Here is an 11,856-nt window from a genome sequence, read left to right as displayed (position 1 = left end):
CCAGGGTCGAAGCATGAACCTCCGCTTTTATTTCACATCTAACCTCCCTCTTTTCAACCCTCGGTCAAACAAGGGGTCTCCACACAAGCCATTCACACATGGAGAGGGGGGCTCCAATCACCATAAGCAATTGCAGGAAGACTTTCGTAGAACAGACACTGCATTGGTGAAAAGCAGGCTACCAAATACAACGCACTAGGGAATATATTCTCTGCGTAACACGGGCATTGCACTCTCTCACATGTTATCACACCTATCGGCTTACGTCCGCCGCTAGCTGGAGGCTCCATCTGCGTCAGCTCGTGTGCTCAACATCGCTTCGTCGAAGCCGCACTAAACACGGTAAGAACACCGTCAAGCCCTGTCCGCTGCCAATGTGTACATGCAACAGCAAGGTGCCCCACCATCCCAAGACAACTCGGTAATGACGTATAGCTCGTCCGCATGCTTCCAAGGCCCTATTGTCAACAAAGGGGAAATACATACCCCAACCCACAGTCTCAGTCGGCGAAGTGGTCGAAAACTACTTCCGCGAGTTTACGGCATTCTCAAACGGCAGGCATGAACGCCAATTGATCAACTTGAAACCAGACGACCACGCTTCGCCTGCTTATTGCGAGACGCACTTTCCGGTCGGCTTCCCGTTTTTGTCCCGAACTGGAGGCGACATTGATGACTGCTCGTGAACCGTGTGAACGACGGTGTCGCCCTTGTTTTCCTTGCGTGGGTCTTTTGCGTCCCCTTTCGTGTAACCGACCGTTCAGAAGGGGGAACGGGAGCTCGCTAGGCGCTTTGCAGCACCCGTGTGCACCACGCGCCACAACAACACGCCGCTCTGCATCATCATCATCACCAGCCTGACTACGTCCCCTGCAGAAAAAAGGTCTCTCCCATGTTCCGCCAGTTAACTCAGTCCTGCGCCGCTCGGCATACCTCATATTAACTCTGCTGATACTAAGCTATATTGTCCCAGTAAAATAATTGTCTATCAGTTGGCCGGCAGTGCTTTATGACATGTCATGCTTCTTATACTGTGCGTGATATTGTGTCCTTTTATTTTTATGTAATGCGGCATCTACTCTCATAAATGCATCAGTGAATAAGATTGTCTTAGACAAATTATAAATAAACCTTGTGTGCATTTTTTTATCAAAGCAGCCGTATTCAGAGGTTGCCAATGGCATTATCAGCGTGGACGTAGTGTTTATACGTGCAAGTACATCGACCACAGCATTCAACAAGGGTAGTGCACGTGTTGTGAGATGATGATTCGACAAATTCTGAAGGTTCACACTGTCTTTGAAGTGAATGTGTCTCTGCTATCTTGCATGTTGAATACTTCATTTGTTATTTTGTGCTCGCTCCTTTTCTGTTAGGAGCAATGAGTCGCGCTGCAATAGGAGTGTGGTAATTGTGAGCAGGAAGTAAAGGACATGGCCACATTAATGATGATGGTCATTGTTGCTGTTGCGATTTCCACCGCAGCATACACGTGCAAAAAATATCCAAGTAGGCAATGAATAAGCGAGTAGTTCGTGTGTACGCTGTATACTGCGAAGTTCCTAAACCTCTTGTTTGATTTAGTTTCTCATATATACTAGTTACGACATTTAGGCACGTAAAACAGGGGGAACAAATGCTGTTTAAGATTAATTGGTGCCCAGTCTATACAGTGTAATTCTTTTTTGCCTTTCATGTCTGCATTTTCCGGTCAATGCTAGAATATAACAATGTCGCGTAATTTTCGTGTCCTGCATTTTTTATGTAATCGCTTGATAGGGCTCAAACTTCAGGACTGCGTGGGTCAGATTTTATGGCCCGGACTTGGCTCAGCTTAAAAACACCATGCTCTGGCCCGCTTGAGCTCGGAAGAGTATTTTGATATACTTCCTGTACCTGGCCCGGGTGGGAATGTTTGTGACCAGCCAAGCCCGTTTCAGCGAATTATGCCTTGAGCATAAATGAGGCGCTGTCCATTTTTCGGCTGCTGTGATGATACCTGCCGAAAACAAGATATCCTGTGTTTTGAGAACTTCTTTCTGTGTCACGGCTTTCACTGGTAATGTGTGTAACTTCGGTCAATAGCGCTCGTCACACCTTTGTGAAATGGTAGCAGACCACTATAAATTATAACTGAAGTCATAGCTGGCTCTCTCGCGTATGAAGCACGAACCACGCAATCTCATTTTTGCATTTCAAAGAACGACGACAAAATGTAAAACCCTCGTTAGGTGAAAACTGGCCAAAATACATAGCTTCAGTCTACATAAACTGCATACGAGCGGAACCTGTTGAGTAAAAGAATCTAGTTTTGCGATATTCATTTATTACACGGTGAAATGAAATAGTGATCTAGCTTCTTCAGGGGGGGGAGGGGTATACACCAGGCGAAGCTGCATTACTTGAACTAGAGCTTTCGTCTCGACTCCTTGGCAGGCAACTGGCCTCTACATCGCGTTTTCACGCTCAAAACAAAAACGTTCTTTGACCTATCCTTCTTCCCGAGTCACCACCACCAGAGTTCCATGGATCTGTCAAAGCGAGCAACACCTGTTAGTGAGCAAGCCACCATCCTCGATGTTCTCTGAAGACACCTATCTTGTCTTCGTGTAACAACCTCCAATCTTTCAATTTAACTGCTTCCACAACTATTCTTTATTGGAGCACCAAAATGAACCACCTGGCGGCTTCTTTAGGGCTCCTCGTCGAACAGGGCGTGGCGGGTGTTCGGAGCGCGATCCACCGCCGCGACCGAAAGCGCGAGAGCGGGTTGCCTAGTTGACTATGGCTGACGGCCTCGCTGCCAACACTGAAGCGAAGTTCCGCTGTCCGTGGCTCACGGTTCTAGTTTCAGGCGTGCAGGTCGCGGCAAGCGACAATGGAGGAGAATAAGATGCGTGGCAGAAAGAAAAAAAAACAGCGGCTATGCTGGGAAAGATGTAAACCAAAGAAACCGGAAGCCAACTTTCACTGCAGCTAGCGCCCACGTTTAGGGTCCCTTGACGTGGATCGGGCATATTTTGTTGCTTCAGTAGGCTTCACTTCAGAAGGCGTCAACTTTTTAGACGACAAAAAAAGTTTTTTTAATAGGTTTGCCACGTAGTTGCCCTTAACACGCCATTAAAACTACATGCAGAAGCCCAGGCCTAATACGGGCCTGAGTCAGGCCCGAGCCTGAAGCTCATGGGCCCGAACCAACAATACCGTAACCAGCCAGGCCTGTGTTGTGCTCTAGTACAAACAATTGCTCTCCACTGTATGCTCTACCCAAAAAAGCGGGCACACTCAGCAATTGTTGTCCGACTTGTCTTGTCTTGTCGCCTAGGATATCTTGGCTCATACCCACATGTTGGATTGGCCAAACTTTATCTCATAATAGATAATTTTTTACAACGATTGCTAAAAAAACGAAGAGAAATTAGATAGAAACAATAATATGGTTCCTTTAAAAAACGTGAAAAAGTGCAGAAGAATGCGATAAACCAGAATATACAAAACAAATTAACAAGAATGAGGAAGGGGGACAAATAATTAGATATATCTGGCAGTACCACTAGCAGCGTATCCTTCCGGTAGCCTGAATGAATTTATGTAGCGCTGACAGAATAGCACTGCGGCCCACACCAAACTGACTGGCTCAAACGATAATAGGGTGGATGTATTGACTGGCAATCCGAGCATACCAATCGGTCTTTCAAGAATCGCAGTGAGGCGAAGTGGCGGCATGTGAGAAGAAAGTGATCTATTGTTCCCGGTTCATTGCAAACTGCACATCTGTTCGTTAATGAAAATCCTGATTTGTTGAGATAATAACATAACCGAGGATCTCTACAGCGAAAGCTTGTGAGGGTCACCTCACATTGACGGGAAAGGCATTTTGCGGTGTTCCATGTGCATTGCAAGTGTCCGACTTCCATGATCTTCATGATAGTCTTTTTCATAGTGCATTTATTTATGCATGTAGGCGAGGCATGCACTTGGTCAATCATCTTCAGAATTACTGTCACTGAAGCTTACGTTTGGTCAGTCTATGCTCTGAAAAGACAAATGTCGGAAGAAGTGTTCCCGATTCTCGGGACGTACGACTGCGTGGTAATTTCGCTCAAAAGCAAAAGGGTCTTAAAAGCATGTGTGGTCTGTCTTTTTGGGGACTAATGGGGCTCCCACAACCAATAATTCCTTTAAGGACTAACGGCACTGGGTCTAGCAGTTAGTCCCCACAGACGAGCTCAAGGGACTAAAATTTATACCTCACATTTACACCTCAGTGTGTAATCGTTAGTCTCACGATTCCCCTCAAAGGACTAACATTTAGTCCTCACATTCGCACCTTGAAGGCAACTGTTAATCCCCACATTTAAACCTTACCAAGCAACCGTTAGTCCTCACAGTTGCACCTTGCCGGAGGAACGCTTTATCCACTCAAATACTGCAACTGGATGAACTTTTTGTCCCGAGTTCAAACATTTTCCGCCAGGCCTAATACTTATTTCGGCTGTTTTTCTGCGCAGTGAGCAACAAATTGCGAAGAAAAGAACACGCAAAAAAGCAGTTAGCCTTCTATGTGTAACTGCTTTCGCAGTCACGGCAACAACGCACGACAAAAGTGAGACATCTAAATCTTTTATTCTTCTACATACACATGAAGTTTCTCAATTCTCTTAAGTGAATTCATGGGGAAGGGTACAAGTCCAGTCTTGTTGTCAAATCTTGTTCAATCCTTGGGGAGCTCTTCCAATTGAAGCGATAGATGACAGGCATTGCAGACGCCAGCGCACGCAGCCTTCTGCCTGTTGTGTTCTCACGGCTGCACGTACAGTTATATAGTAAAAATAGTTAGAAACACGTGACAGAAGATGAACATGCACGCATATGACACGTAAGTGCACGTTAATATAAAAACAAGCGTTAAAATATGACACACAAACAACTTTACCTTCACATCTCGCTGAGTCCTTCTGAAGGTGCCCTGAAAAATAGATGGATGACGGGCATTGCAGATGCCAGCGCACAGTCTTCAGCACAGTGTGTGCCCACGGCTGCACAATAAGTATGTAAAATAGTGAGTCACATGTGACAGAAGATGAATACAAATGCATGAGAGAAATACGTGCAAAGTGAAATGAAAACGTATGTGAGATATGACATGCTAATAATTTCACCGTGATGTCACACATCGCCAAAGACTCATTTCGATCCCCGCAGCGCATCAGTTTAGGAGCGTTGGCTGCAGCCACAACTCAGCGAACCACCGTGCCTCTAACAAGTCGGCGAGTCCTAAGAGAGAGACGTCATTCAGCTCGAGCAAGCGAACGCGAGACCAAACACGGCCCTGCACGCGGAGTGTCTGCCGCCAGCAAACTTCGATTTGATTTGTGGGGTTTAACGTCCCAAAACCACCATATGATTATGAGAGACGCCGTAGTGGAGGGCTCCGGAAATTTTGACCACCTGGGGTTCTTTAACGTGCACCCAAATCTGAGCACACGGGCCTACGACATTTCTGCCTCCAGCGGAAATGCAGCCGCCGCGGCCGGGATTTGAACCCGCGACCGGCGGGTCAGCAGCCGAGTACCTTAGTCACTAGACCACCGCGGCGGGGCAATGCCAGCAAACTTCGAATAGGAAAGCGAGCGTACGCTTGGCCGCCGCCACGAACAGCGCCGAGCTGGTTTGGAGCTAGCGCCGAATAAATCGACGGTAATGCGGCCCTTTTCCACAAACTCGAGCGAGTGCAGCACGCAAACGCGAGTCCGCCGCCGCGGCCAACGGACGGCGCTGAGCTGCTTGCGACCGACTGACGGGAAAGCCAACTGTAATGGCGACCAATTTTTAGTGAGTTCCGCCGATATCGAAAGCCCCGCCAGCCCGTGCTGGTGCATTTACAGCGTGCAACATACTACAACCAAGCTGCTTACGAGAACCCACAACATGTTTTCGACAACTCCCAACACAGCGACGAGGTCTCAGCCCAATATAGTCAGCCCGGAGCTCATCGCGGTGCCGAAGACAGGCGAGCACTCTATGAGCGAGCGTACGGGAGGCCGACGGCAATGGCGGCCAATTGCCAGGTGGTCGCAAAGCACAGGCGAACTGCAGACGCCGAAGCTGACCTTCGCGATGTATTTCGTGCGTGCGATATACAACATGACCGAACCCGTTGCCGGCTAGCGCGATCGGGGTCGCACACGCAATTAGTAGTGTAGCATAAAGAATGATAATCTACTTGCCTTAGAATCCAGCGCTATTTTCTGCCCTGAGTCGGAGTGAAGTATATATCCGATAGGCCTGTTGTCTTCTCGGACGCCATATTGGCCTTCCCAACTGTTGCTGTCATGCGTTCGTCATGACTATCTTGAAGCCAGAAATATACAGCGTAGCGTGGTGACGTGTCGAGACTTGCTCCAGACTTCATGGCTGCAGCGAAACGCCAAAGCAGCAGCCCACGCCCATGCAAGCGTACACACAAACACCACGTCGTAATTCTTAGATAGTCGATTCCAGGCGGCCGTGGTGAAGCACTCCGAGCGCGACGCAACGCCAACCGTCGCTGGCAAAATACGGGAAAAGACTGAGCCAGCAGAGGAAGAGAAAGGAGGAGAGGGAGGGTTGGTCACCTTAGCAACGCATTTCGCGCTGCCTTAAATCCCAGGGCGGTTCATCCTTTTGGAGCGTGTTTGGAGACTAAGAGGTTTCGCTTGGCACTCTTCCCTCTGCGGTTGCTCCTCAACGGTCTATCCGTTCATCACGCGCGTATTAAGCTCCGTTACTCCTTTTATGGGCGAAGCTCAAGGCGTTGGTCTATCCATCCTCGGCGTATGTATGCAGCCACCTCTTGTTTAGCTCTTGCATTGTTTACTATATGGTGTCGCTATCTGTAGTTTAGTCCTTCGATTGTTTACTATATGGCGGGGAGCGTTGTAATAAAATCAGTTCACTGTTGGCGCGCGCTCGGAGTTGCCTGATGGATAAGGCCGCAGAGCGGTGAGCGCGCAAGGCGGTGGTAGCGCGTGGTCGCAGACAGAGGCCTGATGTGCGAGACCGCGAGTCAGGAGCGCTCCGTGAAGCTGCGCGACGCCGCCGCCAAGATCCAGACGTACGAGAGTGGGAGACCGAAGCGTGTCGTCGGGCTGCACGACGCCGCCGCCAAGATCCCAGCGTTCGAGATCGAGAGGCCCAAGCGTCACGGCAACGGCGCGAGGACCCTGCCGTACATTACACACACAGTGTTTCTCACGTTTTTCTTGATGATGTAGTGGGCGAACTTTCACTGAACAGTCACGAATTTACCGATGATTTCCCCTCAGGAGCTCCGCCCACTCATCATCGTTCACCCCGTGGATATGCTGTGAATTTTTTCGGGTAATTTTGTCTTAGAGTGTTCGAACAACGCTTCGAGCGAATTACGTGCTTTGGCATTGTTTAATTTTCGCACATCGTTCTGGGCTCCTGAGCGATCTTGTATTCTATCCTTATATCCCTCATACTCAGCCGTCCAGCGCAAACAGTATACTGCTACGGGGCGACTCTGACGGCTTTTCTGTTCTTCTCCTCTTTTTCTTCTATGTGATAAATACCGTTACAATTCACCGGTATTTTCTTTTTCCTAAAGGAGCCATGGCACCCATTTTGCGGTCAAATTCTGTGTTACATGGGTAATTTATTGAGCGTTCACAAACAATCTGGCGAAATCTTAGTGCGTTTCATCATGCGCCTAAAATATAAATAAATATTTTTATAAACACGAGGGCTGCCTCGAAGTTCAACATCACAGCACTCAATAGCCATAAAGTAACAGGCGACTAGCTATGTGAGCACCTGCATTTCCGCGAACGATATTGTTCACGGTTCACCTGCGTGTGAAATCGTGATAACGTGGCTTTCGCCAACTTGGCACCGAAATTGAACTATTTGTAGCGACTAAAACTTTGTTGGAAGACGGCGGCTCCGCTCCTTCCAGCTTATGACAACACATGTGCCATGGAAAAATAGCGGTCGCCGGTGTTGGACAGAGCCGGAGTTCACGGCTGACAAATCCTATGAATCGTTTTGCACTGAGATATTCTTTTTTTTCTTTTACGTTGCACTTTTCGTATCTTTATAGGCATGACAGACCTAGATTAATTCGGCTGAAAACCACGAATGGCTGGGTGACCGTGTCATGGCCCCTTTGTTATTTCAAAATGATCGATTGAAGATAGCCTTCACTAGAATCATGTTGGTTGTGTATGCTCTTTTGTAACATTTACTATAAGTGTTTTTTCCTCCAATCATAATTGGTTCATTTAAAACCTTTACAAGAGTCTACACGGTGCCTCTATCAGCCGTGAACTCTCTCACTGATTACAGCCATTGCAGCTACCTCACGAAGAACGTTACCTACAGTCACTGAATGAGTTATTACAAATAATACTTGGCATAAGTTATGATTGGAATTTATCACCCAAGGACTAAAAATTTCAGAGTTTGATATTGTAGCAGTTGGTTGGAATAAAAGCCAAACGATAAGCCAACCTTGGACACATAGCCAACATAGCTGGGAAAGATTCCCATGACGGCCTTATCGCGATGCATTCGTCGACGAAAACTGTGAATAACGCTTGGCGCAGAGGACACCGCTATATTTGAGAAGCGATCCAGTTGTTCGGAAAAGTTGTGTAATGATTACACGAAGTACATGATTAATCAGTTTATTTGAGAGCGAGTACCAACAGTATCACTGAAATGTTATTTGACTGTTTTATAAAAGACGACGTGTTCCAAGGGCCAATGGTCAGATTACTGGACGACCGATGACTGTTTCCGCCTGTATTAGCGCTAATAGCTTATATGTTTACTATTCGTATGGTCACAATCCCTTCTCACGCTTTACGTTACCGGTCCAAATAACGTGTTGATACTTCTTTGCACCACGCGAGAAAGACTGAAACAGCGTCTCCTTTATATTTAGATGCGAAAGCGTCTTCTGCTCGGGGCAGCGTCCGTGTCCGGCGTCCGCCTTCATACTGCGCATACGCCAACTCTCCCCCTGTCCTCACATGAGCGCGAGAAGTGGGAGGAGGTGGCATGAGCGCTGCCTCCACTTCAGTTCTTTCCTCTCTCTGTCTCTCTCTCTCTCTCTCTGCCACTCGCTTCCGTTGTAAACTTTCACCTCCCAACCTCGGCCAGTAGGCGCTGCGCTTCGCGCGTTTCACCGCTTTTCTATCTAAAACGGTTGCTCGTGTCCCGTACCAGCCTTTTGATTGCGCTTTCTCAGCACGTTCACGCACTCTGCACGATTTGTTGTTTTGTCGCCCCGCACTTGCAGCCTCACCTGTGAATCGCTCCGAAGGTTCAGAAAGATTTTAAAAACGTTTTCACAGTGTGAATCTCCCCAGAACCAAGAGCAACTTATTGCAAATTTTTGCTAGACAAAGCAAGTCGTCAAAGACGATGTATTTGAGTGAGTACGTGTCGGTGTAGAAGGGCCGCATTTCCGTGACCGTAAGAGTGAGTTGACGAAGTTTACGGTGCTAATTCGATATATAAGTTACCGGTAAAACACGTATTTGCTGTGCCAGTTTCGGAGCTGTCGGAAAACCACCACCACGCTTGGGCGCGTGTTTCGATATATATATATAAATATATATATATATATATATATATATATATATATATATATATATATATATATACATATATATATATATATATATATATATATATATATATATATATATATATATATATATATATATATATATATATATATATATATATATATATACATATATGATGCGAACACAAAAACTTATTTAATGCCCACTTCGACCATGCATGACTTCTACAGCACATGTTTCCTTTTACCACATCAGTGAACGTTCTCCGTTATTTCGGATGACGCAGCATGTTCATTGATTCGAATGTCACTTTTGTTGTTTTGACAGCTCGAGCGCTTGGTATTTGACATATAACACGACACCCACTAGTATTGAGCATGTTTTTTTTTGGTTACGCCGAGATTTGCCCCTGATAACTGCATCTAATTTCGCGAAACTATTGAAATTTTTTTCCTGCCTTGGTAGTTTTTCACCTCGTTTACATAGCGGGAGCTGTATATTGTCCACGGCTCAGTCGTATGCTAGGATAAACAATTTTACTTGCCAAAACCATCATCACATTCGGAGGCACACCATGGCGTGAGACTCTAGATTTATTTCAGCCGTCCGGAGTTTTAACACGCACCTAAATCTATTCCCAGTGTGAGGTGCGATGACGACTGCGGGTAGATGGTGCGCACACACCAAGTGCCACTTACTTCTGCCTACATTGATCGTCAGCCCACCATACGCTTAAAATATGCAAAGCTAAGGCACTATCTCTGCCATTTTTACACCTGAATCTAAACAATGTGCTACTACGTTGAATTCCCATGGAAATGCAACTGGCTAGAGTATAGCGTTGGGCATGTTGGTAAGACATACCTAATCAACGTAGCGCGTTTTAAAACATAGGACAGGGGAAGGGACCTTCCCAGGGGAAGGGACCTTCCCTTCTGTCCCTTCCCCTTTCTTATGTTTTAAAACGCGCTACGTCGATTAAGTATGCAACTGGCGTATGTGGGAATCAAACTCATGACTTTCATCCTTACATTTGCAACACATCATCCTGCCATCTTATCGGTGAGTGTTGCATGTAAGACCTTTACGTATGAAAGCTAATCGCGAACATCTATCATATTCCATGGATCTGTTTACAATGAGCGACAATAATAAGTCTACAGCCATCAGCTGAATAAAACACTTGCAGGGTTCACGGTACGGTGTTTTACCTGGGGTGTACTGACCTAGCAAGCTCCGCCGCTGTCGCATTACAAATTGTCGTCTCGGAAAGCCAGTGCCCATCTTGAAGTGTACAGCGGTTGTCTATTTGCTCTTGCGTAAATTTACAAACGCCTTTCCTTTTCATGCGAGTCCAGCCAACGTTTCTCTCCGTTCGTAGTTGGTAATACTGTGCATGACAAAAAAACCTTCAAAGCGACAAGACTGTGGAAGTATCGACGAACTGCCATAATTCACTCTTGACGCGATTGCTCTTCAAACTGCTTGCATTAGAAATGATAAGACTTCACGGGCATTTTTCTGCTCTTCATCATTTCTTAACATTTTTAGGAGCTCACAATGCAACAGGAGCATGTGCCTGCTTTCCAGGATGACGAATGATTGGCGTCCATAGCATGTGAAATGCGAGATAAGAGCGCCAATGAACACGTTTTCCATGGGCGCTATGGGAGAACCAAGCAAGCGCGGCCTGTCCGAGCTACCAGAGTTTTGCCCTTCATCCGCTAGGGCAGCGAACGGCGCTGCGCAAACTTGAGCCTGTCTTCCCTACGGCGCTATGAACGCTCGCGCAGCTGAACGTAAATGGCAACACCGGCAAGCGAATGTCGAAGCTGCGAAAGCGCGCCTTCACTGCGATTCTGTCGTCTCTGTGTGCAACGGTGTGTGAAACGCCACGAACAAGGTCAAGGTGCAGCGGCAGCGCCACCACCACGGAGCAGAGGATGGCTCGGGAAGCCGAACGTAAGCGTCAGCATAGGCAAGAGGTAGTTCAAACACCTCGAAAACCATCGTCTCGTAAGTCACATAAGACAAAATAAAACTATATGCTTACTCCCCGCAGTGCTTTCGCATGCCACTTGAGTTGACCGTAGGCTAAGCTGTGTATTTTTTGTGCCAGCCAGATACACCCGATGCAGTCATTCACTAACGTCTCTTTTTGCACTTTCCTGCTATCACCTATTAGCTAGCCTTCGCGTGTACTTTGCGCTCTTGGGTTAGAGAACCTATCATGTAGTGTCTCACGAGAGAAATGATA

The 11,856-nt window shown here is 46.9% G+C and overlaps 1 protein-coding gene across 2 annotated transcripts in view; it reads left to right on the top strand.

Annotated features, from left to right (window-relative positions):
• LOC119160793 (receptor-type tyrosine-protein phosphatase F) overlaps positions 1–11,856 on the top strand; it is a 223,567-nt gene that overhangs the window by 32,619 nt on the left and 179,092 nt on the right. The gene's annotated exons all lie outside the window — the stretch shown is intronic.

Source organism: Rhipicephalus microplus, chromosome X, assembly GCF_043290135.1.
Source record: "Rhipicephalus microplus isolate Deutch F79 chromosome X, USDA_Rmic, whole genome shotgun sequence".
NCBI lineage: Eukaryota > Metazoa > Arthropoda > Arachnida > Ixodida > Ixodidae > Rhipicephalus > Rhipicephalus microplus.
Note: the sequence above shows the minus strand (reverse complement) of the source record. Positions and strands in the feature narration are given on the sequence as shown.